A 16717-nucleotide genomic window follows, 5' to 3' on the forward strand; every position below is an offset into this window, starting at 1 on the left:
TTTTTCTCCTTATCAATATCAATGCAAAACTCACGAAGAGGAAAAATGTTTTTCTTTTTTTTTCTTTCTTTTTTAAAATAATCTAAAATTTTGTTTTCTTCCTTCAGAGAAAGCAGCCAGATGGCTCAGAGTTTTGGCTTTAGCACAGAGCTAAAAGAGATGAGATGCCAGCTCAGTCAAATCAGTTTGTGGGCTGCCTGAACAGATGTTCTTTCAGATGAGGGTCAAGAGGGAAAAAAATGTTTATTTCTGATATCAGGTTGAAAAGCTGCGCTGGTTACATATAAGTAAAAGGTAGTTTTAAATGGAATTTATCACCAGGAAATTCACTTTTAAAGGGCATCTGTCAGCAGATTTATATCTATGAAACTGGCTGACCTGTTACATGTGCACTTGGCAGCTGAAGGCATCTGTATTGGTCCTATACTCATATGTGCCCACATTGCTGAGAAAAATAATGTTTTAATATATGCAAATGAGCCTCTAGGAGCAATGGGGGTGTTGTCATTACACCTAGAGACTCTGCTCTCTCTGCAACTGCTGTGTCCTCTACGCTTTGAGTGATAGGGCCAGGCAGTGTAAACATAATCACACCTGGGCAAAGGCACGGCAGTTAGAGAGAGCAGAGCAATACCCCATTGCTCCTAGAGGTTCATTTGCTTATATAAAAACATCATTTTTCTCAGCAATGCAGGCACATATGAACATAGGACCAACACAGATGTCTTCATCTGCCAAGCGCACAAGCAACAGATGAACTGTAAGGGAAAATATTCTTTTTTTAATTTGAGGAAAGATTGTATGTGGCTGTCTAACTAGACTGACATTGGTTGCCTCCAGGTGAGTGTCCAGTAATGCTTCTATAAACTACACTACCTTTGAGTCCAAAACATTGGAATATGTGTATTGTATATGTATGAAGGCAAGAGGGTTACAGTAACATTACTGAAAGGGAACCTGCCAGGTATCCTTACACATTTGTATTGACATGTAGCAATAAATGGACAAGAGGGTGTTAGCATTTCCCATGTCAAGGGGGTGTAAACTTTCACAAGCCGATGTTGTCCTCTCAGTATCAAACTTTGCATATGCCCTATCGCTAAGCAGAATGGTAGTGCCAAGTTATCAGTTTATATATTTCCAGAAGGAATAACAAAGGAATATTGTCACAATGCATACAAGTTTCTAAGAAATTATGGTGCAGAGTTATTTGATAGGGAATACAAGTAGCTACTAAATTGGATATTTTAGGAGAGCTAACAGGTGAGCTAGACTAGCGCCAGTTTCATGGAGAGTGTTTTTATTTTTCTTGGTCTGTGGGTGAGAAAATGCTGACATTTTAAATACAGACTATTTCTTCTTAGGTTAACTTCATGTTATCTGAAATAAAGTGAACATGTTCAAAGTTATTTACTTAAAGCGTACCTGAATTTTCAAATGATTTTGTACAATTATAACTGTGAAGGAACAGTTATGTTTGGGCTTCCCTAATGTCTCTTTCAGCCATATTATTCCCTGTTTTAGCTGCACAGCTAGATGCATTTCTCTCACAAGCAGTGAGTGTCTCTCTTCTATTAGTACTGTATGCATTGACCTCTCTTCCCTTACTTCCCTCTACTGATAAGCAGGGATAAATGACACTTACAGAAAAGCAGGAAACTCCTGTGAATTCAGAGGCAATGTAGAAGCAGTTGTTTTATCAGTCTCCCAATCTCAGCTAGCTCTGACACGCGCCCTCTTCCTCTCAGCTGGCTCCTGAGTCTTTGTTTCCAGGGCGGATCTAGCTTGACAACATTCAGGGGACTGCAACCTAGGTGTAAGTGAGACGCCTAGTGGCCATGACTTTACAGCTTCTTTTTTTCCGGTGGATGCAGGCATATTTGTTTATATGAAGTGATTTAGAAATTTGCTATTAATGACCTATACTTAGATCACAGATGCGCTGTATAGTGGCCTCCTTGCTGGGTTCCTACAGCTCATCTCCCATTCAGGAAACCAGACAGCCCCTTCTAGTTGTAGTTGATATGAGCCCAATAAACCCTGTTTATAAAGTGTTACTGGATTTATGAGCATTTTGCCACTTTTCCTCTTCAGTTCCTACTTAAATGGCTCATGGACGTTTACATTCAACAGCGGACCCCCTTTAGAGGAAGTCCAGAGTATCTTATAATCACATATTAGGGAGTTATTCAGACTTCCTAATTAATATTTCTGTAAAGAATAAATCAAGGCAACTGGACGTACTGTAGATTTCTTGAAAACGTTTCACTCGTTCTTCCAACGAGCTTTCTCAATTCAGAATGACTGTACAAAAATTCTGGGAATAAATATGTTCCTATTCCTAATTAATATTTCTTTGACCTCAGTTTTCTGAGTAGCAGCATCTCAAATGTGTTAGCTGAGACGTGACACTTCTGGTCTCCACACTCATCAGTGTCTGGAGGTGTTGTTCACATATACTAATAGTACTTATATGTCTTGATGCACCTCAATAAGACATTCAGTTCAGCTCCAGAGTAATGGCGCAGGTTCGCTTCTGATTCTTAGTGCTGGGTCTGGCTCTGCGGGGTAAAACAAAATGTTTTCTGACACCTTAACCCTGAAGACACTCCTCTATTTTGTCAGTGTGGGAAAGTGAATTACCACCAGCCACCCTATTTCCTCCAAGGAGAATGTTATTTTTTGAAGCATTTGTACGGAGAGCTAATGCATTTCTCAGTGTGATGACCCTGTCAAACAGCATTAGAGATCTCATCTTCTTAGAGGGCTAAAAGAATGAGGGGACATAGGTTATACCTGCATTTTAATATCTAAAACGATATCTGACATTTTTGATCATTGTGTATATATCTTCTTGTTTATTTTCACATTCAGATCACATAATTAACGTCTGTAATCTGTGTTTCCTTTTTCTCCAGTGTGGCAACAGAATGAAGACAATTAGAGTCTTGGGTTTTCCAGATGTTCACCATACCTAAAGACTAGGAGCCAATCAGGTACTATTTCTGTGCTCTGTAGATCGGGAGTGAGTGCACTTTCCCAGTCCTTTCCTGTTTTCTTTGTTCCTCACGCTCTATCTCGCCTGTGCAGCCGGACATCTCCAGTAATCAGATTACATCCATTTGGTATGCTATTTCCAGATATTCTGTTTCTGCCTCCTGCAGAGCCTGTTATATGTCATTCACGTGCTATTTATTTTCAGAGAGTTTCATAATAATTATCCTTAATCTAATTTCCCTTGTGTTAAAATCTATTTTTGATTGTAAGGTCACTGTGGATGGCTATTGCTGTATAGTTATTTGTGTATCATCTGCTGGAACTTGCACAGGAACATCACATGAAGGGACGAGAAAGTGTAAAAGCTAGGTGCTTTATATAATAAGTGTCAGCCAGAAATATTCATAGCTGGCTGTACCCACAGGAACTCCTTTTCAGATTCCCGATATTGGTTGATCCAGTTTTTTTGTGTACAGAAAACATAATGTTATCAAGAAGATGTTATCGATGTTTGTAACTGCAAATTTCAAATTGCGTATTCTTTATTATAATATTTTTATATATATATATATATATATATATATATATATATGATGATGATCTTTATTCACATAATACAGACATACTCCAAAATTGACATAATTGACTAAAGGGACACTGACAGGGCCAATAAGCATATTGAGGTATATATATGGCACTACAGGTCTTATAATGGGTATTACAATCATATAAGTATCCCTCCTGTCCACATTATACATACAGTAAACTTTAAGTTTTATAACCTGCTCCAACGGTCTTCAATCTGCCCAAGGGGCGGCGTTTCACCTCTGTTGCGCCCAGCCAGCCTCCCCAACTGCCGCTTTGAAGCGCCGCCCAGCTCATGAATATTCAGTTTGCTGGGCGGCTTCTGCGGTCCCCGCTCTGAAGCGATTCGCTTAACAGTGCCCGGCGCATGCGCCGGATCTTGTGAAGTCCGGTACAGTAAGCGCCCATTATAAGACCTGTAGTGCCATATATATATACCTCAATATGCTTATTGGCCCTGTCAGTGTCCCTTAAAGATGGCATTTCACATCTTACGATTGTATCACACTGCACGATTTTTGGGCCAAATATGAACAACACGTGTACATAGGAATTGGGCCATATATTAGAGCAACTGATGAACTCTTGTTTGTTGGCTGATGGGCATCTTTCATCAGGATGAAAAATGGCCAATAATTGGTAGCACATCTCCTAGTGTAACCAGGGATGTGTTGCCAATAATCAGCAGAACCGAATGAGGGAGGAACGTAACGCAGTCGTATCTCCCACATTGCGTTTGCATTTGCCGGTGCAATTGAGCGCTGATGAATGTGTTACCTGAACATTGGGCATTACAGTCTTTAGTGAAAACATAGCTGGAGGAAGATCAGACCAATTTATCAAGAGGATTACGCAATTAGTTCCATCTTCTGCTGTGCGTACGCAATAACAGAAATTTACTACAACCAGGAGCTGGCCTAGATATCTGCTGTAATGGGCACCAGTTTTCTACCGTTCAATGAGATGGGCCGCAACAGTGAAAGTCATAAATTTTGCCAGAAAACTGGTGTAAAACTATAATAAAGGACCATGATGCAGCGGGTTTAGTGGCACTCGATTTATTTTCCTGGACCCAAACCCCATATGTAGAAAAATAGACCTCAGTACTCCGTAGTTACAGTGAATGGTGAAGATCTTTTTATTCAATATCTAATTCAGCAAATTTACATGTGACGTTTTGGTCAACAGATCTTTCTCAAACACTGTTTCTTCCTGGTGATGTTCATCTTCCCCGATGCCCTAATTTTCTAGATTATCAATGGCAGTCTGTCTTGAGAATGGTCTGTTGACTGAAACGCCACACTTAAATTGCCTGAAATAGATATGGAATAAAAGATCGTCACCATTCACTGCAACTACGGCGTGCTGAGCTCTATTTTTCTATAATAAATGGCATCTAGTATCATGCCGATAAAGAAAACAACTTTCAAAGAACAGCAGCATAAGTGACTTATTAAAATCTGTACTAATTTATGAGCTTTGTAGATCTGTACGTGTGATTCCCAATGGTGGCTTCCAGCAGATTCCTGCCCATTGGCAATGTTTCTTAATTTAATATAAAATAATTACAATGTTGCCAGCCTTATATTTGTTTTATCTTATGGTTGTGCTAATATATGCAAATCTCAATTTGAAAACTGATTAAGTATATATATTTTGTAAAAAATAAAACCGCTACCAGTGAAGTGGAGATGACACACTTTTGGGTGACACATTGCATTTTAGTGCTTTTCTGTTACTGTTGAAAAATATGGATTGAGAATCAGCACAACCAGAGCAATACGGTTGTGTAAGAAAAACAGGTGCATCCTCCATTACCATAAATATATATAGGCCATCTAGATACTGCATTTTCTCACAAGGCACAACCAAGCGACCATGTGTGAACCTGTTCAAAGTCCTCTACCCATACCTTAAAGAGGCTTGCATGATCAGGAAAAAAAACTGTGCCACTTCTGTCCATGGGCAGTGTGTGGTATTGCAGCTCATTCCTATTAAAGTGAATAGCTTATTAGACTAGAGTCAAGTATGCATGTTCAACAATTCTGTTTAGATCATAAGAATATCCTTGTTTTCTGAAACCAGAATCTTGTCAGCACAAGTTGTCTCTGATTCTCCTTCTAACATGCAGGTCTCAGTATATTATCGTACATCGCTCCAGCCTAGGCTTCATCGTGCAGAATACTTTTCATCAGCTTTTAGCCTTCATTGTACTATGTGCAAATTAATAAGAGCCTGTCATAAACCCATGCTGGGATTTGTACTCCTGGGACACAAGAAGGAGCTCATTTACAGGGGCTGATACACTGGGCAGTGATAGGACTTCAGCTGGTCTGAGTGTTTATGAGCTGTCAGCAGTGAAACGAGGGCTGCAGATCCAGCCATCAGGGCAGTTCTCTGATGGATTTCATTGAGAAGGAGATAGAACAGTCTGCAGATATAGTAAATACCTGAAGGCCATAGCGGACAAATGGATAAAAAAAATTTTTTTTATAAAGACCCAGCCCAAAATAAGAACAATGTAATAATAAAAACATATGCCTCCAAATGTGTGCATGTGATTTGGCTGATTGGTGTATGTCATTCTGTTTGAAGTTACTGCAGTGAAAATACCACAACGCCGTTACATGAATACAGTGTTTTATTAATTTTGTATATTTCTGGTTGCTGTATTGTTTATTGCTCACAGCACTTCCTTTTCTATTGTGAAGGGATTGTGTTTTGCGTAGATTCCCAGTGGTGGTGATCACATGCTTACAGCAGAAAAGTATGGAGTGGATTTTTAAGCAAAAACCTCTAATTATACTTTCGATTGGCTTTTAAAGGGTTTTGTTGATGTGTTTGCTCTAATTGCCTGCTGAATAATTCACATGTACCTTTGTATCCCAGCTGTAAATTATCTATAAAGTCGTGGCTCTGTGCACATCATATTGTTGAGCTGGACCGGAGAAAGCAGGCTGCTGTTGACACAGGTGCCCAGGTTGTTAGATGACGGAGGTGTACTCTGTCACACAGCAGCAGGCATAGACACCCTCCTTCTGTACGACAGCCCTTGGTTTGCTTGCTCGCTTGCGGTGTTCTGTAAGTATGGTGTCTTGGCTATGATTTATGTGCTGCTTATTTTAAAATAGAATAAGATGCTATTGAGATATCTGCAGAGTTATGATTGCTAGTGGAAGTAAAGGCAAGCATTATCCTTAGAGCTGTAGCTGCTTGTTACAGGATATATAGTGCATAGACAGCAGGAACCCTGAATATCCCATGTCTGGATTGGAAGGACAAGATCAATCCGTATTAACACAAGCAATTAGTTAGGAATGAAGTGTTCACGACCTAAATAGATTAGTGCAAATTTCATTATATTTTTTCTGGAAAGTAGATTAATTTTCTTATCCCAAATAGTGTTTTCTTTCTAGAAGAAGACACTTACATTAATTTGCTCCTAATCAGTCTTCAGTAATATTACTGTTAAAATAACTTGCTGGCTTGAAAGTGATTATCATTTTTCTATTTAATTTTTTTTCTGGTTGCATTAATCTCTTCTGTGCTTTTCCTATAACTTTTCCTGCGATGTGTGAAATATTTCCAGATAACTGTAGCTGCTGTATAGTGTGTCATGTTAGTTGTCTAATGAAACCTGGCCCTATCTGTCGTTTGTAACACTTCTTCTTTATTAGTTGTGTGTGGCATGACTTACTGGCTAGGTGTTGAAGTGTATCCATTTTCAGGAAGGAAGCAGGCATAGATTTAGACAGGCGGTGAATGTGCCGAAGTTAGGTAGACGCTGGCGCCTCTACATAACTTCGGCGGCTCCAGCGCAGGGATTATAAGGACTGTCATCCAAAATGCCGGTCTTAATAAATGACCCCCAAAGTATTTTGGTGGCAGGTGAGAGCCAGGCTTGCCTGATGTACATTAGTCAGCTGGTCTTAAAGGGCATCAGTCAGCAGATTTGTACCTGAGAAAATGACTGACCTGCACTTGGCAGCTGAAGGCATCTGTGTTGGTTGCATGTTCATATGTGCCCACATTGCTGAAAAATTTAGTTTTAATATATGCAAATGAGCCACTAGGGGCAATAGGGGCGCTGCTGTTACTCCTAGAGACTCCGCTGTCTGCAGTTGCCATGCCCGCTACACTGATTGACAAGTCCAGGTGTTTTCACTGCTTGGCCCTGTCAAAGTGCGGCAGGTAAATAGAGAGCTGAGCCTCTAAGTGTAACGGCAACGCCCTTTTGCTCCTAGAGGCTCATTTGCATATATCAAAAAATAATTTATCACAGCAGTGTGGGCACGTATGAACATGGGATATGAACATGTGTTTAGCTGCCAAGTGCACATGTAGCAGGTCAGCCAGTTTCATAGGTACAAATATGCTGACAGATGCCCTTTTAAGACCAAAAATCATTGAAATAATTACAGTAAAACTCCTTGTAAATCGTCCACTGTATTCATGAGGAGACTCCCCCACCTTTAATTACCTCTCCTGGCCCCCTCAGTGGTTTTTTGACAGGCTGCTGTATATCTATGGTCGCATGTGCTCCTTACAGCCCAACTACATGAAACAGTTTTCTTAGAAGACTATAAAGAGAAAACATATTTTGAGAGTTCTCTGCCTTGATAACATTGTCCTGTACAGATGGAAACTGCTCCAAATTTGTCAGAATGACACATGCAGAGGATACATTTGGTGCAGCTTGCTAGCCATGTTATCATCATAGAGCAGCTCTATTGCTTATTTCCTGCTCTGACGATATATACAGTATATGAATGCTGATATGAGACGATACATGTGAGCGCCCTCTAGTGGGTGCTCACATTTTGCTTCTGTATCAGAAAAAAAGGGAGTGGCGTTGAAGAGGTTTTCCAGAACTAAGATACTGATGATCTATCCAAATGATAGGCCATCAATATCAGATCAGTGGGGGTCTGACACCCGCTCCCTCACTGATAAATGGTTACCTGCAGAGGCCAATCTCAAGTTCACTTGAATAGGAGCATCATTTACAGTACCCAAGAATGACCGCTACACAAAGCTGTTGTGTTGTGTATGCTGTTTAGTTCTTGGAACTGCAGTCTTAGGTAACAGCTAATCATTGGGGGTGCTGGGTGTCAGATCCCTACTTATTTGATATTGATGACCTATCCTATGGAGAACCCCACAAGTACAGGTAAACTCATAGAGCACTGCCTAGCAGGCACTGTTATGGGGACAAAACTGTTAAGTGCACATCATGACTGATTGTAACCCTCTTTGGTGCCTGTGCTATGTACTGTCCCCTCTGGAGTGCTGAATGGGGGAGTAGGGGTCCCCCATGCTCCAAACAGGTGTGAGTCCCATCCCATAAGTAGAACCCTCATCTTCCCAGATATACTGTTGATTTGCCATAAATGTCTCAAATCGGAATACCATTTTAAGGTTTATTTTTGGAGTGGTAGTCTGAGAATGTGGGCCTCATACTAGAAAACGCATTTCACCCCTGCTTCAGACTATACATCCATTTGTTATGGTAAAAAAAGTTGTATAGAAAATTCATATTACAAATCTCTGTATAGACAGGGTTTTCTGGGCAGATATTCCCATGTTGGTGTATAAATGGCTCAGTTTCCTTCACAGGAAAAGCTGCCACTTTCACTAAACATGTTTTATGCTTGCATCATGCTTTAATATCTGAGCCAAAAACTCTGAATATTTCCATGTCGGGCTGGTGATTCACTATACAAATGATATACAGTACAATTATCAGTTTTTTTTTATTGTATGCTGCAGTAAATAAAGATTTTACACATTACATATTACCATTTTTTAGCACAGCATATAAGCTGTATCATATCCTTGTGATTCTTGTGAATCTGAGAGAGAACTGAGAGACTTTGGTTATGGAAGTGCAGTACCTGATTAGGAGCAGATTGTAGGCTAGTAAATTAGTATATTGATCCCAAGCTACGTCCTGAAAGCAGCTTCTCTATCTAGCAAATTTGCAGCAAATACTCCTCTTATAATTACATCACAACTTCTTCTGAGACTGCATCAATTAACCACCCCAAATGTCATGCAATCAATTAATTTGCCCAATTTGATTACACTAATGTTCCAGCCTTTCTAGAGCAGCATCTAAGTACGAGATATTCTGTCATGATGGCTATTGGTACAGAATGAGTTAAATGTATACTCCTCCCAAGATCAGTTTTGGACAGCCATGTTTGGTATGTGAAAAACAACCCATGTAATGGACGTATTTCCTGGACTGACCACATAATGCTGACCCGAACTCACCGCATTATAATGACCTGTGATGCTGTGAGTTGCAGTCGGACTTGGAGTCCATGGTCATATCATTTGAGTACAGTATTTAATTTATCCCTGTTTTGGGGTAAATTACAAAAAAGGAGCAAAACAGAGCTCAGGGAAGAAAATGATTCCATTGTATATGAAAAAAGCCCACCTAGGCACACTGCCTCCTGGGCAAAGCAGCCTTCCTCTAATAAGCTACTAAAATATCTGCTTTAGAAACATAGAATGTGTCGGCAGATAAGAACCATTTGGCCCATCTAGTCTGCCCAATATACTAAATACAATGGATAGCCCCTGGCCCTATCTTATATGAAGGATGGCCTTATGCCTATCCCATGCATGCTTAAACTCCTCCACTGTATTTGCAGCTACCACTTCTGCAGGAAGGCTATTCCATGCATCCACTACTCTCTCAGTAAAGTAATACTTCCTGATATTACTTTTAAACCTTTGGCCCTCTAATTTAAAACTATGTCCTCTTGTAGCAGTTTTTCTTCTTTTAAATATTCTCTCTTCTTTTACCTTGTTGATTCTCTTTATGTATTTAAAAGTTTCTATCATATCCCCTCTGTCTCATCTTTCTTCCAAGCTATACATGTTAAGGTCCTTTAATCTTCCCTGGTAAGTTTTATCCTGCAATCCATGTACCAGTTTAGTAGCTCTTCTCTGAACTCTCTCCACAGTATCAATATCCTTCTGGAGATATGGTCTCCAGTACTGAGCACAATACTCCAAATGAGGTCTCACTAGTGCTCTGTAGAGCGGCATGAGCACCTCCCTCTTTCTACTGGTAATTTCTCTCCCTATACACCCAAGCATTCTGCTAGCATTTCCTGCTGCTCTATGACATGGTCTGCCTACCTTTAAGTCTTCTGAAATAATGATCCCTAAATCCCTTTCCTCAGATACTGAGGTTTTATTCTTCCTTATTAAATATATATATATTTTGTATGGTGGATACTGGTGCTGATTGAAATCACGTGTCCCATGTTCATGTTGGTATTAGCTATTTGTATACTAGTCATGTACTGTGTAAATACACATTTGTTAATAGACATATCGATCACTGGGTTTGGAGGAGATGGTCTCGTTGGTGTGGCTTTTTTCTGATTTGTTAAGACTGTAAGATCCACCTCAGACACTGCGGGTAAGGCTTCTTTAATTAGACCTTTGAGGAGGGATTCTAGGCCTTCAGATCCAGTCGCCTCTGGGACCCCCCGGAGCCTCACCTTATTTCGTCTATGACGGTCCTCTAGATCCTGTAGCTTGGTCTTCAACGCCGCCACTTCCTCTTCGAGCGCCTCATGGGCATCTATTAACGTGTTATGAGAAGTGGCAAACTTGGCCATTTTATCTTCCACGTGTGCCGTGCGGTCACCTAAGCTGTGGAGTTCGCGCTTCAGCTCTTTCAGCGCTCCAGAGATGTCCACTTTAATAGAGGAGCAAAGCGATGTCAGAATAGCCCGCATGGATTCCTCAGTCAGTGGCAGGGAAGGGGAGTTAGTTTGGGGGCACTCTGTTTGGTCCAGTGAAGTCCCCGACGAGGAGGCCGGAGAGGCAGCTGCTTGAGCTAATGGAGACAGGTCGCTCACGTATGCCGGGCTGAGCGGTGCTGTCTTTGCAAAAAACTCGGCGAGTTTCTTAGGTGCCTGTTGCTTTTTCAGCTTGCCCATCTCGGGCGCAGTGTAGGGTGTCTCAGGGACGAATTTCTGTAGCCAGCGGTGAGAGCTGTAGCCAGCGGAGCTGATGCGCTAAGCGTCCGGCGCCATTGACGAGCAGACCACGCCCCATTTGTTGAGACTGTAGTTTACTTCACGCCATCACAATTTTAAGTATGTCTTTTGAAGATATTTCAACACTCAATGAGAACAAAGTCGAAGTTTTTTCATTTTCTGATAGCGATCATGATCATTTAGGTATATTGTCACAAGTTGAAATAGCTGGTTTCTCACTAAGATTAAATAACAATGGCCGGTTGACAAACTGATGTTGAAAGACTAGAAAATCTCAAGACAAAAAGAGGCCAGCCTAGCCTTACATGCCTCCACCCTGACCGAATGTTTAAGGGAACAGCACATACTATGCGGTATGAGATGCACCCTAGTACCAATGTTACTTCAAGATGATGTAGTATATTTGCAATGAAGGTACACACGTGGACAAAATTGTTGGCACCCTTCTGTTAAAGAAAGGAAAACCCACAATGGTCACTGAAATAACTTGAAACTGACCAAAGTAATAATAAATATACATTTACTGAAAGTCAGCTAATGAAAATCAGACATTGCTTTTGAATTGGGGTTCAATAAAATAATTTAAAAAAAAACAACCTAATGAAAATGGCCTGGACAAAAATTATGGTAACCCACAAAAAGACTGAAAATAATTCGACCATAGGGGCATGTTAAATTAAGGTGTGTCCTATCATGGTGTGTACCACACTGAATATGGGACAAAGAAAGCTAAGGAGAGAGTTGTCTTAGGAGATTAGAAATAAAATTATAGACAAACATGTTAAAGATAAAGGCTATATAAAGGCTATAAGACATCTCCAAAGTGCATGATATTCCTGTTACTTCAGTTGCACGTATTATTCAGAAGTTTAAGGTCTACAGGACTGTAGCCAACCTCCCTGGACGTGGTGGCAGGCGGAAACTTAATGACAAATTGAAGAGACGGATAATACGAATGGTAACCAAAGTAGCCAGAACAACGTCTAAAGAGATTAGAGTTGAACTCCAAGGTCAGAGTACATCAGTGTCAGATCGCACCATATGTCGCAGTCTTAGCCAAAATAAATATAATGGAAGACGACCGAGGCGGAAACCACTGATGAAAGCAAATTATAAAAAAGAGAGACTGGAATTTGCTAAAATGCATATTGACAAGCCACAAAGTTTCTAGGAGAATGTCCTTTGGACAGATGAGACAAAACTGGAGCTTTTTGGCAAGTCACATCAGCTCTATGTTCACAGATGCAAAAATGAAGAATACAAAGAAAAGAACATTGTACCTACCGTGCAGCATGGAGGAGGCTCAATTATGTTTTGGGGCTGCTTTGCTGCATCTGGCACATGGTGTCTTGAATCTGTTCAGGGTACAATTAAATCTCAAGATTATTGAGGCATTCTGGAGCTAAATGTGCTGCCTAGTGTCAGAAAGCTTGGTTTCAGTTGCAAGTCATTGGTTGTCCAACAGGATAATAACCCAGAACAGCTAAAAACATGCAAGAATGGCTAAGAGCAAAGCATTGGACTATTCTTTAGTGGCCTTCTATGAGCCTTGATCTAAATCCTATTGAACATCTGTGGAAGAAGCTGAAACATGCAATCTGGAGAAGGCAACCTTCAAACCTGAGACAGCTGGAGCAGTTTGCCAAAATACATGTGGACAGGTACAGAAGAGTTACTGTGCAGTGATTGCCTCAAGAGGTTGTGCAAGTAAGAGTACCATCATTTTTGTCCAGGCCAGTTTTATTAGTTTGTTTTATAGATTATTCAGATGAACCAGAATTCTAAAGCAATGTCTGATTTTTATTAGTTGATTTTCAGTAAATTTTTAATTATTAATAATTTTGTCAGTTTCTAGTTATTTCAGCGACCTTTGTGAGTTTTTCTTTCTTTAAGCCTCACGCGCACCGCCATATACATTTTTGCAGTCTACAAATTACAGATCTGCAAAACATTGATACCGGCTGAGTGTGTGCCACATTTTGCGGATCGGTGGGTCCCGCCCCCTGTTAGAAATGCCTATTCTTGTCCACAAGACAAACAAGAATAGGAAATGTTCTATAATTTTTTATTTTTTTTGCTGGGCAGCGAAACGGACATATGGATGCGGACAGCACAAGGTGTGCTGTACGCATCTTTTGAGGCCCAACTGAAATAAATGGGTGCACAAAAGATTGGATGTGGAATGAAACTATGGTCGTGAGCATGAGGCCTAAACGGAAGAGTACAAACAATTTTGTCTACGTGTGTATGTGATGAGCAAAAAAATATGCTTCCGTTTCGTCCCCATTTATTGTCAATGGGGACAAAACGTAACTGAACAGAACAGAATGCTCCAAAATGTATTCCGTTCTTATACCGGAGAGCATACAGCAGCATGCTGCGGTTTGCTCTCCGTCCTGGGATGTGGAGCAAGACGGATCCGTCATGACCCACAATGCAAGTTAATAGGGACGGATCCGTTTTCTCAGACACAATAGAAAACGGATCCGTCCCCTATTGACTTTCAAATGGAGTCAGGGCTATAGAATACATAATACAACCGGATCTGTTCATAATGGATGCAGATGGTTGTATTATCAGTAACGGAAGCGTTTTTGCTAAACCCTGCCAGATCCAGTAAAAACGCTAGTGTGAAAGTAGCCTAAGTTTGATAGAGATACTCCCAACATAATAGAGTATATACTTGCGCAAAAGAAAGGTATCGGGTTAAATGCATGAAAATTATACAATTACATCAAGAGAGTTTACAAGCAGTATGCAATCAGAAAAGGAAGAGGAAGTAGGGTGTAAAAAACAAGTAGATAAAAGGGGTAAAAATGAAATGAAGACTGATATCTTGTCATCACAGTTTCTGATCTAATATTGATTATAAGGCAGAAACAAGTACTTAGGCTACTTTCACACTTGCGGCAGAGTGATCCAGCAAGCAGTTCCATCGCCGGAACTGCCTGCCGGATCAGGCAATCTGCATGCAAACTGACAGCATTTGTAGACTGATCCGGACACGGATCCGTCTCACAAATGCATTGCAAAAACAGATCCATCTGGCCGTTTGTCATATGGACAAACGGATTAGTTTTAAAAAAAATTAGCATTTTTAAAGGTCTGCGCATGCGCATTGCGGTATTTTTAATGCATGATCTGGCGCTAATACATTTTTCTATGTAAATGAATGCCGTATCCGGCATTCTGGCAAGTGTTTAGTTTTTTTGGCCAGAGAGAAAACTGCAGCATGCTGTGGTATTTTCTCCGTCCTAAAACGTCAAAAAGACTGAACTGAAGACATCCTGATGCATCCTGAACAATCCGAATGCATGGGGATAAAACTGATCAGTTTTTTTCTGGTATTGAGCCCCTAGGACGGAACTCTATGCCGGAAAAGACAAACGCTAGTGTGAAAGTACCCTTAAAGGACATCTGTCAGCAGATTTGTACCTATGAAATTGTCTGACCTGTTACATGTGTGCTTAACAGCTGACGGCATCTGTGTTGGTCCCATGTTCATTTGCATATAATAAAACATCATGGGGCACATACATGGGACCAATACAGATGTTTTGAGTTTGTGCTCACTTCTGATGTTTCTGAGTTTCATTTTATAGTGGGTTTCTATAGATTGTGTCAGAAAATAAGATTAAAAATATTTTTATGCCAGTTGCAATCGCACCAAGGGTGTGTGTTCCTGTTGAATGTGATTCCTGATGTGTTGCACAGGGGGAGCTAATTTGGCCCAGTCATACACAGTGATGCCTTGAATGTATTTCAGCGGACTGTGATTCATGAGTTGAAATCCATTTGGCAGAGTGTTCCAAACCAAGGGCTTAACCTCTCTAGAGATGAACTTATGGCAATTGAATCTTTGAAAAGTGATGACACTATTATTATTAAGAAGGCAGATAAAGGGGGAGCGATAGTTGTCAGGAATAAATCAATGTACTTTACAGAAGCTTGCAGACATTGTCTGATTGTGATGTATACCAAAAATTAGGGAGCGATCAGCTGTTTGAGAAGGCACTAGCTAGGGCTGCAACGATTGAATCGACTAATTCTACAGAAAAAAAAACCTCGATGCAATTTTATTGTATCGAGGATTCGTTTGTGTCATGTGACCACGGAGCATGAGTGAATCACTTGCTGTTACTCACTCCCCATGGTCACCCGCCAGCCCGCACCGCGCTGCACTGTACTGTATCCTGCAGTGCGCCGCGAAGAAGACTGAGGAGCTGTGGAGCTGCGCTTCTACAGGAGAGGTAAGTGTTAAACTGGGACTGATGGCTAGGACCGGAGATGGTGGCACTGGGGGAGCTAAGGACATGGAGGACTGCTGGCATAGGGGGTGACGGCACGGGGAGCTGATGGCACAGAGCTGATGAGACTGGGGGAGCTAATGACACAGAGCTGATGCCACTGGGGGGAGCTATTGGCACAGAGCTGATGCCACTGGGGGCGGAGCTGATGGCACAGAGGACTAATGGCACTGGGGAAGCTGATGGCACAGAGGACTGATGGCACTGGGGGGAGCTGATGGCACTGGGGGTAACTGATGGCACGGGGGTTCTGATGACCTTTTTTGATGGCACAGAGGACTAATGGCACTGGGGGGAGTTGATGGCACTGGGGGTAACTGATGGCACGGCGGTTCTGATGACCCTTTTTATTTAAGGAAAATGTTATTTTAATTAGTTATTTCTTATTAGAGTACTTGATTAATCGATAGACTACTTGATTACTAAAATAAACGATAGCTGCAGCCCTAGCACCACCTCTTCTGTGAGGACCGCAGCCTTCTCGCAGATTTTTCTAGGCTAGGGCAACACATTTATCTGTCACATGGCCTAGGCTCAGCTCAGCCTCATAGACGTGAAGGCCTCTGAGTATAATACCAAGCATAGCCACTATACAATATACAGCTCCATGTTTGGTAAGGCTACTAGCGTTCTTTGCGGATCCGTCATGGATCTGCAAAAACTCTTCCGTTACAATAATACAACTGCATGCATCCGTCATGTCTTCTATAGCCATGATAGATCCATCATGAACACCATTGAAAGTCAATGGGGGATGGATCCGTTTTCTATTGTGTCAAGATAAAACGGATCCCTCCCCAT

At 41.1% G+C, this 16717-nt stretch overlaps 1 protein-coding gene across 12 annotated transcripts in view; it reads left to right on the top strand.

The window, feature by feature from the left end:
* PITPNM2 (phosphatidylinositol transfer protein membrane associated 2) overlaps positions 1-16717 on the top strand; it is a 341114-nt gene that overhangs the window by 67890 nt on the left and 256507 nt on the right. For all 12 annotated transcript variants that reach the window (XM_044275701.1, XM_044275709.1, XM_044275705.1 and 9 more), the window contains exon 2: positions 2919-2996. The gene's annotated coding sequence lies outside the window, so the exon portion shown is untranslated. The remainder of the gene's footprint in view (positions 1-2918; positions 2997-16717) is intronic.

The sequence above is a fragment of the Bufo gargarizans genome, chromosome 1, assembly GCF_014858855.1.
Source record: "Bufo gargarizans isolate SCDJY-AF-19 chromosome 1, ASM1485885v1, whole genome shotgun sequence".
NCBI lineage: Eukaryota > Metazoa > Chordata > Amphibia > Anura > Bufonidae > Bufo > Bufo gargarizans.